The sequence below is a fragment of the Miscanthus floridulus genome, chromosome 6 (genome assembly GCF_019320115.1).
Source record: "Miscanthus floridulus cultivar M001 chromosome 6, ASM1932011v1, whole genome shotgun sequence".
NCBI classification, from domain to species: Eukaryota; Viridiplantae; Streptophyta; class Magnoliopsida; order Poales; family Poaceae; genus Miscanthus; species Miscanthus floridulus.
The window spans coordinates 4921173-4935192 of record NC_089585.1 but is presented as its reverse complement, the minus strand read 5'-3'; the positions used below and the strand labels follow the sequence as shown (position 1 = coordinate 4935192).

Here is a 14020-nt window from a genome sequence, read left to right as displayed (position 1 = left end):
GAGATTGAAGAAATGGAAAGAATGGCCCCGGTGTTGCTCTGCAAGTCGGAGAAGATCTTTCCCCCCGGCTTCTTCAATCTGATGCAACATTTGCTCTTGCACCTACCATATGAGGCAAAAATGGGGGGCCCTGTGCATGCCCGTTGGTGCTATCCAATTGAGCGATGCCTAAAGGTTCTTAGAACAAAATGCAAAAATAAATGCAAAATTGAAGCTTCCTGTGCAGAGGCATCCATTGTGGAGGAGGTGTCATACTTCACAACAAGATACTATGCCGACAACCTTCCTAACGTGCATAATCCACCCCCTCATTACAATACTGCTGACAATCAGTCGACCCTCAGCCTTTTCCGAGGGCAACTCGGAAATGCAAGTGAACCTACCTTGAAGATGTTGAGCCTAGAAGAGTGGTGCTCTATCTAGCTGTATGTGTTGCGGAGGCGGTGGAGGAGGCACGAAGGGAGGATGAGGCCGAGCGGGCTGAGCGTGAGGAGGATGCCGACTTGCTGGCAGAGGAAAATGGGGTGCCTACGGTTTGGCTGCGAGGGTCGTCGCGCCTCCCAGACTTACCCATACAGAGACGGCCAGTGATTCGACCCTCCGGAACTAAGTAAGTAATTTTTGCATGTTAACACTACTTCACAGGTTTTTAAGTTATAACAGAAACTAATATTCAATCTCAATAACTTTATGCAGGGATTGGGAAATGGTGATACCAGGGAGTCACTCTCGCCGAGTAAACGGGATCCTGGGTCTTCTGTGCAGGGCAAACTACCCTGGGATGGTGAGGATCGATGGTGTTGTGCAGCCCGCCATGAAGTGGTCCCACTGGCATGCCGCCAGCGATCAGACTGATCGAGCTGGCAGGTGTTATAACAGCAAGGCCGACCGGGTGATGAAAGAGCTGTGGGTACGTGTTCATCGCACTATGCTGATAATAACATCACATTAATTGTTTATTACTGACTGTATTTGCTTGTAGGATTACTACACCTTGGCGGAGGGAGTACGTAGGGAGGACGCGGATGACGTGGTGAACAGAGTCTGTGTTCACCGAGTGCAGGACCTCTTCTACGAGACAAAGCTCATGTGTAGAAGAATTTACCATGCCCGCAGAGGACACAGAGTCACCAGAGCGCAGGCAGTGCACCTGCCCCTGACTAAGGAGCAATACTTGACGGTAAACATGAGATTACATCGTCTGCGATTAATTGCACTGAAATTGATTTATGATTTGTCATGTGCTCATGTACGTGCAGGTGCCTCCTGCTTGGTGTGCGGGGATGGACAACTGCTGGGAGGCCATTGTGGACAAGTGGTTGAGTCAGGAGTACGAGCAATATCACGCCGTACGCTCACGTTGCCGTGCGATGATGTAGGGTTCCTCGCACAAACAAGGCCCCACTACCCTCAAGGAATATGTAGCCAGATATGTACGCGGATTTCATTTCGTTGTTGCTATGCTAACTCCTGAATGCATAATATCTTATTGTTGTGCTTCTTCCTGCAGACGCGGTTCCACCCCGCCCAGGAGTGCGCCTCATTCAAGGCATATGCCTTGGCACACAAGGGCAAGGCAAAGGACCCCGACCTCGTCTACAATGCGGAGGACCCGCCCGAGGCATACAACAACCCGAGCGTGCACAGGCGCCTCGGCGAGTACACGGCGATGGCGAGAGAGATCCATGGGTCAGAATTTGATCCGAGCACCGCTGACCTCGAGGGTGACATCGTCATGAGGTTGGGACCAGGTAAGCCACACGGGCGGTACTATATGGGCAATAGCACCATAGACATGGCCAACACTCAGACACTCGCCTAGATTAGAGCCCGGAGCACGAGTTCGAGTCTGGCCATACGCCCACGCTCACAGCCCCAGGTGGTAGCACTCCAGGTTAGTTCTGTTGCATTCGTTGTCCATTCATTTTCTACTCGTTCTTTAGTTGCATTCTAACTATGTGATAAATAATTGTAGGCCCAGATTGAAGCCCTGCAGGAGTCACAGCAGGCCTCACAGAGCCAGCTTCAGGCCCTCAAGCTGTCGCACCAGGCCGAGTTGGCACAGGAGAGGGCACGAGTGCAGGCCCAGCTTGAGGCCTTCCAGTAGGCGCACAAGAACTGGTACGAGTACATGGCCCGTTTTTCTCAGAGCATGGGCCAGCCTCCACCGCCTCCGCCGCCGCCGATGATACCGTTGGTGCCTCCACCGCCGCGCGACGGCACTCCTGTGAGTCACTTAGATGCACTTTTCACTTTCGTGTCATATAGAGCTACCTTCGACTTATACCTTAGTTTGACCTACCATAGCTTAGACCTTAGAATTTGCTTTGATCCAGATAACTCACATGTGCAATCTCATTCTAGGGACCTTCTACAGCTGGATCGAACAACGATATGCAGGGTGATCAAGACCTGGACTTGACTCCGTTTCTCCGCAGGCCTCCGACCATGTGACAGGCCATCCGACCTTGTTTGATGGGTTTGTATGTTGAACTGTGGACTTGGTTGAACTTTGGACACATGTTGATGGTGTTTGTGGACTTTGCATGGTGCTTATCGACATATGTTGGTTATTGTGAGTGGATGTGACATTTGTGGACATATATGTGATATATATTGGCTATCTGTCATGTTATTATAATTTCCTGTGATTTTGTTGCTTATTGTGACTAGATATGCACTGAAACAAACAAAAAAAAATTCTGTGGACATATTTTACTGAGTGTAGCACTCAGTAAAACAGAGATTCTGTCAGTTTTACCGAGTGTAGCACTCGGTAAAACAGAGAACAGAACCAAATTGGTTCTGATTCTGTGAATTTTGCCGAGTGTGCCATTTTTTACCGAGTGCCGAAACCCCACTCGGAAATATTTGACTACTTTTTACCGAGTGGGAACACTCGGTAAACATTATTTCCCGAAGTTTGTTTGCGGAATTGTTTTAATCACGAAAATGGTTATTATTTTACCGAGTGTTAGGAGGTACACTCGGCAAACATTATTCAAAAAATTTATTTGCGGAATTGTTTTAATCACGAAATGGTAATTTATTTACCGAGTGCTGGTGGTGACACTCGGTAAAAGTCGCCGTTAACAGTCAGTTTGGAGGCTGACGACCGTCAAGTCATAATTGTTTACCGAGTGTCATTGAAGCACTCGGTAAATCCATGCTCCGAGTGCGCCGATATTAGATACTCGGTAAAATAACTTCACCGAGTCATTGTTTGCCGAGTCCACTTTACCGAGTGTGACACTCGGTAAAGAATTTGCCGAGTGTGTAGCACTGTTTGACGAGTGTTACTCACACTCGGTAACTGCACAGTATCCCGTAGTGAGTATGGTATCAAACGTATGGTCTGTTGGGACCCAGGTATTAGCTAATTGTTACACTGGTACAGAAACAAGCTGTACTCTTGGTTGGAAAAACCAATTCAGTCCCGGTTTCCCAACCGGGAGCACAAATCCGGGACTAAAGGGCCTCTCCTTTAATCCCAGTTTTTCGCCCAGGACCAAAGGTCCACCTTTAGTCCCGGTTGGTAATACCAACCGAGGCTAAAGAGGTCTCCTGACCTGATCACGTGGGCTGGCCCTTTAGTCCCAACTGGGACTAAAGTTTTTTTTTTCTTTTTTGTTTCTATTTTCAATTGATGATTCATTTTGGTTTTCGAATAGGTTTTCGAATACGCATTCTACGACGCTAATAATATACGTATTCTACACGCTTATAATGTTCGAACATTTTATACAAACTAAAGTATGAAACTAACATATATATTACATGCATATACATATATTGTACGTTATTTTATATACATATAATATGTGTATATATATATATTACAAATAAAGCTTGCATTGTATATTCTATCATATCCTTGGGATAACAAATTCACTCCATCTGGTTTGGCTTCCATGTTTCGTTCATGTTATTGTAGAACTCGCCGGCGGGGTTTAAGACCTGGTCATTAAGAAATCCTGCTATGGTCTCTTGAATTGCTTTCAGTTGGTCACGTCGTATGACTTTTTCCTTCAACCATAGAGTCTTCAATAAAAGTTAAAGGAAAAGTATTAATATATATGTGAATATATGAATATATTTATATAACATACTTTGAGGATCTCTTCAGGAGTTCTTTTTTAGTACGTCATGATGAACTCGCAAACATAGTATCCGTAGTAGTTGGTCCTCTGTTCTTAGAAAAAAGATCCGGTGAATTGAAAGCATGCATGGTGTTAATTGAATTATATATATATAAATGTAGCTAGTACTTACTTTGTGTGCGATTACATCTAGTGGCGCTTTGCAATGTTTCATGTGGTGTTCCTTAATGAAACTTTTCCAAACACTGCGCCCAATAAAATAAAAAAAATTAATTTAGCCTTTAATAATTGTTGCAGTTAAGAGATCGGGGTATATATAGTTGCTAGAGACCAAATTACCCTTGAATAATATCTATCATGTCTTGGTACTCTATTTGCTCTTTTCTTAACGAGTCTAAGATGCTCAACCGACTATTGGCCATATCGATGACCATCAATATCTAGTGATTGTTGCATATGTTTTTATACACAAATATGATCGACATTAACTAGAGTCAACATATATATATAAATGGGAGATAGCTTAGCTAGTAAGCAAATAATTGAACAAATGTCTATATGATCGATATTAATTATTTAACACTCAGTTGAAGTTGTAGGGGAAGAGTATGTCCTTGTTTTGTTGGTTCACTAAGAACCTCATGAGATTTTTCTCGAGTTCAGATTTCCATTCAGGCAGGGGATTAGGGCGTTTGAATACGACATTTGGATCAACGAAACCAACATCATTATCATTTCTCTTTCCGAGTTCTGTCATCTCATATCTGCATATATAAAAATATAATGTGAGGATATATAATTTATATATATACATATAGCTTTATATATATACACTTTAATAGTAGAAAATAATCACACTTACAGACAATAGCAGCTAATGAGACTTTTGTCGAGAGAGTCCAGGTGGCATAGTTGGTGTAATTCTAAAAACTCGACATATATTACGTCATCGCCACGGAAGTAATGTTGGTTTCTAACTCTAACAGAAACAAAGGTCGTCTCTCCCCGTTCACATGCCGCCATGTACCACTTGTTTAGCGGGTACATTTGCGTACCCAGTTCATCTAAGGCCTCATGGTTATATAGACTCTTTTCATGTTCAAATTTCTTCTAAGGATCCACTTTCGGAGCAGATGGTCCTTCCGCGAGCATTTGGGCAAGGTCCAAACCAGTATCCTCGTAAAACCGAACCAGGTCCTCAAAATCGACGTCTAGTAAGTCTAAGTTCGAACCATATTCATTACGAATGACAAGAGGGCGGACTGATTGTTGCGATTGTTGTCCGAGTTGTGCAACACCTTTCCCTGCTCTAGTCTTTTTCTGCGCCGCCTCAAATAACTTGGTGAGAGAGCGGTCGTAGTCCGATTTTGCAGGGTCTTTTGAGATTCTCGCTTTTTCTGATCCACCATCTTTCTTAGAAGATCTGGAGGTAGGTAGAAGTACGGTTTCTCTGGGTTCTCCCTCGCTTCTCGTTGCTTTCTTATTTTTTTGAAGAAACTATTCACATCTTTTTGTACTACAGCATTTAATTCCTTTTCACTTTTCTCATAAGACAGTTTTGGGGGAATAACTGAATTAGAGGAGGCTTTCTTCTTTGCCGGCTGGTGGGCCAACGGCTTCGTTTGTGGGGCGGACCTCTTAGGAGCTGGCTGTTTCTTGGTCATCAAGGGAGGCGGGGCAGCCGTTGGAGACCTTCTTGGAGGCGCTGGAGACCTCCTTGGAGGTGGCGGCGGTGGCGGCGTTGCATAATCATTGCCCGGAGCACTATGATGATCTGGAGATTGAATAATTGAACTTAGGTTGGCGGAGGCCCTGCTGTGTGAGTACAAAAAAATAATTAGGTATAAGAAACTATTATTATTAATCATACATGTCAATAGAAAATTAGTGAAAAAATTATTTCGATCACTTTTGTCCACACCTATTGTCTGGCAGTTGAGGCGGCAGCGGTGGACTAGAGACCCCGGGAATAATGATGTAGCGCTTGCGCCATAGTATGAATGTCTTCTCTGCTTCTCCTAGAGTCTTCTCCCCATCACCTCCTGGAATGTCAAGAGCCAGATCACTAAAACCTTTGTTAACTCTATCCACTGAGACGCTAACATATCCAGGTGGTATTATTGTCCCATGGATTCTTAGTGTCTTGGTAGGATCTGGAGGAGAAAAAACACCGAGAACCACCATGATTGTGGCATTCCCTTTTGGAATATGTAGCTCACATGATATAAATGGTGCAGTGATGTCATCCACGGGGAAACATAGCATTGCATCATCTTGATTTAGCAACTCCGTGGAAGCGTAGCTGCTTTTCAACTGACCAGGGGGGTTAATATTAATGTTGATTCCTAGATCTGATGCCTGCCTTTGGGCACTCATTGCTATTTGCACTTGCTTTATGATTTCGTCCTGCATTCTAGCTTGCATGTCTTTTTTGCGCTCTTGTGCTTGAAGCAACGCCTCCCGTGACTCACGAACATATTCCTCCAACCTACTGATCTGCGCTGCTTCCTCATCCTTCCTTCTCTGCCAGCTTCTGTAGGTATCTCTGTCGTTAGAGAAACTAAGCTCCCAAGAAATGTTTCGTCCTAAACCTCTCATTCGGCCACTGTGTTCAGCAGTCCCGATGGCATACGTCAGTTCATCCTTCTCTCTATTGGGCCTAAATGCACTAATAGCTTTAGCTTGTAGAGCATAAGAAAATCTTTGTGTTGCCCTTTCGAGTTTTGGGCCATGAACCAGCTCCCCATGAGCGAAAAACCAATTCTTCACGCGTTTGGGCCAATTGAGTGATTCTAGTGTGATACCCTTGGTAAGAATTTCCGCTTCCATTTTTTCCCACTTGGAAATAGCAGTCGCGTAGCCACCTGATCCCATGCCATGGTGGTATACCTTCTATCGAGCATTCTCTTGGTTCCTTGTCACCCGTTCCTCACCCTCTTCTGATGTCTTGTACTATACAAAATCATTCTAGTAGGGCCTCAACTTCATGAGTGGGCCCCTAGTATGGAAATTGGGCGTTAGGTTCTTCTTGACGTATTTCGTGTATAGGGATTTCTTCCAAGTCTAGAGTTGTGTGGCCATCTTCTTCATAGCCCACTTTCGAACTAGCTCCTTCAATTCATCATCGTTGATATCATCATAATCATCCGCTTGCAACGTGAAATGTTGAAGGATATCATCCCAAATTAAATTCTTATCAAGATCAGAGACAAAACTAACATGAGGCTCGTTGATCTTTTGCTTCCATTCATAGGCACTGATCGGAAGTTTGTCCCTTACAAGATATCCACAGTGTTGCATGAATTTCCTTGCATGTGGACCAAGTGGTTCGCCTATCTCGATATTGAATTCTGATATTATGTAGCGCCCCTCCAATGGCTTTTTCAGGCCTCGAATATTTTTTCTTTTCACCGTTGTGGTCGTCGATCCAGAGGGCTACGTATAAAAAAAGAATAAATAGATATCATGTGTACACATAATAGATGATAGATATTCAAATATATATATAGATATATATACCTCGCCAGTATTTTCTTGCATAATATTTTCTTGCTTATTTTCAAGAGCCAGGTATTGACTTCCGTCATCTACATCCTGTTGGTCACCATCGGCAAATTGAGTGCTGGTGTTGATAATATCCATCATTTCTTCATTCGTGTTGTCTCTCGGGGCAGCCATCTAGCTTTTACACCACTAGATATATCTATAAAAAATAAAAACTATATATCTATAAAATGGATCGAGTCATGTGCTTAAAATTAATTAAATAACTACACTCGAAATTCAAGTCTCCAAAGCATAACTTTGATTTCTTATTTTCTAGAAATATTTATTAGCAAGTGATATATATAACAATATAAATTTAAAACTCTCTAATATGTATAACAAATATATATATATATAACAATACAAATTTATAACTCTCTAATATGTATGTATAACAAATTTATATATAACAATATAAATTTATAACTCTAATATATATGTATAACAAATTTAGCTATATAACAATATAAATTTATAACTCTCTAATATAGATGTATAACAAATATATATATGTAAAAATACAAATTTATAACTCTCTAATATATATATATATATAACAATACAAATTTATATCTCTCTAATATATATATAACAAATTTATATATATCAATACATAGTACGGGGCCGGCGGCGTTGGTGGCGGCCGGCGTTGGGGCGGGCGGCCGGCCATCGTGGAGGAGGCGCACGAGGTTCTACGGTGGCGTTGGTGGCGTGCGGGCGGCCGGCGTTGGGGCGACCGGCGTTGGGCGACCGGCCGGCCATCATGGAGGAGGCGCACGGGGTTCTACGACGGTGGGAGCCGCGCGGCGTCGAAGAGGTGGCCATGGGCGACGGTGACGAGGGCGGCGGCGGCGGCAGTGGCGATGGGCGACGAAGACGAAGAGTGAGGAGGAAGAAGAAACGGTCGCCTTATATAGGGGAGGGACCTTTAGTCCCGGCTCCTGTAAACGCCTGGGACGAAAAGATCTTTAATCCTGGCTGGTATTACGAGCCGGGACTAAAGGTGTATTTTGACGGGCCGCAAAAAATACAGCCCACCTTTAGTCCCAGGTGATAGATCTACCCGAGACTAAAGTTGGGCGACAGTTTCACTTCCCGCCCGTTTCAAGCTCCATTTGTTTTTTTAAATATTTCTTTCTATAAAATGTTAAAGTCTTGTTAATTGCACAGTAAACTAAATACAAGGCATAAAATTATTTTAAAAGAATATGGATTTACTTTTGCTTTATTACACATAGGAAAATTATGTGACCTAAAGTTTTTTGTTTTTTCTTATAAATATTGAAACATAATGTCATTAATAATTACTATTTCATTAATGCAAAAATGTAGTGTTTAATTTAAATCATTAAAACTTTTGTTTTCGATTGGAAATTTGTTTTCACATCATGTTAACGTAAATATTTTCATTTTTCATCACTCATTGTCCAAAAGCGACATGGAAATCCTACCATCAAACATAAATTTAATCTGAACATAGAAAAAAGAAAACACCTAATAAACATCTCTGAATTCATAATTATTACATAATACCTCTAATACACACTATTAAACATCACTATATATATCAAGCGGGCATAGTACTGAACTTTTTCTTAATGTATATCCCTTGGTTATGATCGTGTCATAACAATGGAGTGTCCTCATCATTTAGCTGGATGCTTAGGTCTTTGTTCACTGTGAATGGTGGAATTCGGTCATCCTTTTCATAATCATTTGATATGTCTGACTTGTCTTCAATTTCGACAATGTTTCTTTTTCTTGAAAGAACTATGTGGCGCTTTAGCTCACTGATTGGGTCATTGTTGTTTTTTCTTCTCTTCGGTTTTGTAGACATGTGCTTGACATAGAACACCTGATTCACATCCTTGGCAAGGACGAATGGTTCATCTTTGTACCCAATATTATTGAGGTCCACGGTTGTCATTCCATACTGGTTGTCGACTGCTACCCCGCCTCTAGTCGCCTTTACCCATTGGTACTTGAACAAAGGTACCTTAAAAGTAGGTGCATAGTTTAGTTCCCATATCTCCTCTATGCGGCCATAATATGTTTGCTTATTTTCATTAGGGTCGGTGGCATCTATGCGGACACCACTGTTTTCATTGGTGCTCCTTTTATCTTGGGCTACTGTGTAAAATGTATTCCCATTTATCTTGTATCCTTTGTATGTGAGGATATGCCACGATGGCTGTCTAGCCAACAAATACAGTTGCTCATCAATACTCTCATTACTCTAACATTCTTTTCACAACTAGTCGATAAAAGTTTCCATGTCCTGACGTATAATCCAAGCTTCAGACTTCCCTGAAAACTCGGATCAAAGCAACTCTTTATGTGTCTCGATATACGGATCCACCAAGGAGGAGTTTTGTAGAACTATGTAGTGTGCTTTATTAAAATAATTGTTCTGCATACCAATATACAGTTTCTTCCATAGTGTCCCCTTTCCACTTAGTCTCCTCTCGTGTCGTGATTCAGGAACACCAATTGGGTCAAGGTCGAGAATAAAGTCAACACAAAACTCAATGACCTCCTTTGTTCCATAGCCCTTGGTGATGCTTTCTTCTGGCCGAGCACGGTTGTGAACATATTTCTTTAGGACTCCCATGAACCTCTCAAAGGGGAACATGTTGTGCAGGAACACAGGACCGAGAATGCTAATCTCCTTGACTAGGTGAACTAGAAGGTGTGTCATAATATTAAAGAAGGAAGGAGGGAACACTAACTCAAAGCTAACAAGACATTGAACCACATCATTCTATAGTTTAGCTAGATCCATTGGATCGATTGTCTTCTGAGAAATTGCATTGAGGAATGCACATAGCTTCACGGTGGCTAGACGTACATTTGGAGGTAGAATTCTCTTAATGCAACTGGAAGCAATTACGTCATGAGCATGTGGCAGTCATGGGACTTTAAGTTTAGGAATTTCTTCTCTGGCACATTTATTATACCCTTTATATTCGAGAAGAATCCAGATGGTACCTTGATGCTTGCTAGGCATTCAAACAGTGCTTTCCTTCTCTTCTTTGCTAAGAGTGTAGCTAGCAGGACTTAAGTAATGGACAGTCCATCATCTGTCTTCTCTGAATGCAAGGTTGTCTCGTTCTTTCAAACACCGCATGTCCTGTCATGCTTCAAGTAGTGTCCTTAGGCTTCCCATACACACCCATGAAGGCCTAGCAGATTCACACAAAGATTCTTCATCAGGTGCATCACGTTGATCGTGCTATGGACCTTTATGACTTGCCAATAGGGTAGCCCCCAAAATATGGACTTCTTCTTCCACAAGGGTGCGTGACCGTCGGTGTTGTTTGGAATAGGTTCGCTGCCATGTGCCTTTTCAAATACTACTTTCACATCCTTGACCATATTGAGTACATCCTCACCAGTTTGGTTGCCCAGCTTGGTCTGGTCGTCTGCCTTACCTTTAAAATGCTTGCCTTTCTTTGTTAGGGGGTGATTCGTAGGAAGAAATTGACAATGGCCAAGGTACACGACCTTTCAACATTTTTTCAAGAATATACCTTTAATGTCATCGAAACAGTGCATGCATGCATTATATCCCTTGTTTGATTGTCCTGAAAGATTACTTAGAGCAGGCCAATCATTGATTGTTATGAACAACAATGCTCGCAGGTCAAAGTGCTCCTATTTGTGCTCATCCCACACACGTACACCTGGTCTGTTCTACAAAAGTAGAAGTTCTTCAACTAGTGGCCTCAGGTACACATCGATGTCGTTGCCAGGTTGCCTTGGGCCTTGGATGAGCACTGGCATCATACTAAACTTATGCTTCATTCATAACCAGGGAGGAAGATTGTAGATACATAGAGTAACAGGCCAAGTGCTATGACTACTGCTCTGCTCCCTGAAAGGATTCATACCATCCAGTACTTAAAGCAAACCTTAAGTTTCTTGCGTCATTTGCAAACTCTGGGAATTCTCTATTGATTGCTCTCCACTAGGACCCATCAACAGGGTGTCTCAACATATTGTCCACCTTACGGTCTTCTTTGTGCCATCGCAATAACTTTGCATGGTCTTTGTTTCTAACCAGACATTTCAAGCGTGGTATTATAGGAGCATACCACATAATCTTAGAAGAGATTTTCTTTGTGGGACGTTCGCCCTCAACATCACCAGGGTCATCTCGCCTAATCTTATACCGCGATTCATGACATACCGAGCATGCATCTAACTTCTCGTAACTCCTCAGCCACGGTAGAGGATGCAGTCATTAGGACATGCATGTATCTTCTAGATTTCTAATCCCAAAGAGTAGACTACCTGTTTTGCTTCGTACGTAGTGGCAGACAATTCGTTATCCTTTGGAAGCATCTCCTTTTGGATTTTTAGTAACTCCCCAAATCCCTTGTCACATACACCATTCTTTGCCTTCCATTGCAGCAATTCCAGTGTGGTACCCAACTTTTTTAGCCCCACATCACAAGTTGGGTATAGCAATTTCTTGTAATCCTCTAGCATGCGCTCAAACTTGATCTTCTCCTTTCCACTTTCGCATTCTCTTTGTGCATCATGAATGGCCTGACCAAGATCATCAGTGGGCTCATCTTCTGCCCCTACCTCTTCTTCAGCTTCCCCCATAGCAAGTATCATTGAAGGCACCATATTCAACAATAATGTCATCATCGTCCCATTGTTCTTCTTCACCTTCTTCCATTACAACCCCGGTTTCTCCATGCTTTGTCCAACAAATATAGTTTGACATGAAACCCAACTTCAACAAGTATGAATGAAGACTCCTTGAGCTAGCATATTCCTTCAAATTCTTACATATGGACACATGGGCAGCACATGAAACCTATCGTGTTTGTTTGCCTCGGCCACACGTAAGAAAGAATGCACGCCCTCAATTGAACTCTTAGGGAGCGGCAATCAGCAGTTGTACATCTAATGCCGGCTCATTTGTATTATATGACATACATACCATATTAAAACCTAGAACATAATTAATTAATTATACGACATGCTTGCCAACACACAAGGTATTAATTTATGAAAGTCTCGCTACAATATAGACAATCCCAACTACCACTAAAAAACTAAAGCTAAAATGCACTTCAGTAGCATAAGGCATTTCGCGACCAATCCCAACTAAAATAGACTAGATCATGCGTTTGTTCAACATCTATGGGCATTCTTCGTAGGATCACTGTCTCATCAGCCGCCGTAGCCACCTGTGCAAGAGAGTTTTGCACGTGTTCAACATACTCTTCCTCCCAGTACCAGCCTGAACATCCAGTGCCATCCCACTGAAATTAAAACAAAAAATTAGAACTTTAATCACAATCATCATGAAAATAAGTATAAATTAACCATAATCATCAAATGCGATAAAATAACTCACATTGCGATCTGGACACTTGTAGAAGATATGTCCCTTGTTGGGACACTCCTTCCTCACCCAGTACTCCATCACAATCTTCTCACACTTACCGCATGTAATGAGAGGGAGGTCCGACCCCAGTCGCTTTGGAACCCGATGAGAGGCCGAGGACCTGGAAGCAGTTGCCATCTACTCTCTATACTCATTTTTAATATAATATAAATTTCTCATTTTATAAGCAAATAAAATTAAAAAACTCTAAAATTCTCTATATCTCTAAACCATGAAGTGTGCTATGCATGCTAGAAATGAAAGCTGAATACTAGTTTTGAATAACTACTTTAACCTATCTTCATCCAAATATGCAAACTTTAAAGTGATTTTGAGCTTAAATGGCTTACAAATAAAAAAAATTCACCATAAAAAACCACATATATCTAGTCCACAAAATGAGATATGCTACTGATGAAACATGAGAGTATAAAGTTGGTAACCTTTAGAACCAAAAAATCGATGGATGAATCGAAGAAATCTTGTGATTACCGGCGATGAGGAAGAAGAGAGGCCGACGATGAAGCAAGAACACTGAGCTCGAAGTGGCTCGGACTCGGGGAGAAAGAAGGGGTATATAGGAGGGGATCTTTAGTCCCGGTTGGAGACAGCAACCGAGACTAAAGGTCCCTTTCTAGTCCTCGGACGGAGCCTCCAGCACTACTAGATTTAGGCGCTTTGCTGAGTGTCTGCAGCACTCGGCAAAGCCCCAAATACACTCAGCAAAGGCTTTGCCGAGTGCCGCACTCGACAATGGCCACTCGGGAAAAAAATGGCCGACAAAGCAGCCTTTGCCGAGAGCCATTTGTCGGGCACTTGGCAAAGCTTTTGCCGAGTGCCGAGCCAGCCCTCGGCAAAGAAAACAAAAGGTCACGGCCCAGGACATGGTGACGGCGGATTTGTCGAGTGCCAACCCGGACGGCACTCGGCAAAGTTTTTCATTTTTTTTAAATTCTTTACCGAGCGCCGC

The 14020-nt window shown here is 42.5% G+C and overlaps 1 long non-coding RNA gene across 1 annotated transcript; it reads left to right on the top strand.

Annotated features, from left to right (window-relative positions):
* The first annotated feature begins 554 nt into the window (after positions 1-554).
* LOC136457525 (uncharacterized) lies at positions 555-1084 on the top strand. The gene is made up of 3 exons (XR_010759741.1): positions 555-610; positions 697-910; positions 983-1084. It is a non-coding gene; the product is annotated as an uncharacterized lncRNA (long non-coding RNA).
* Positions 1085-14020: the final 12936 nt, after the last annotated feature.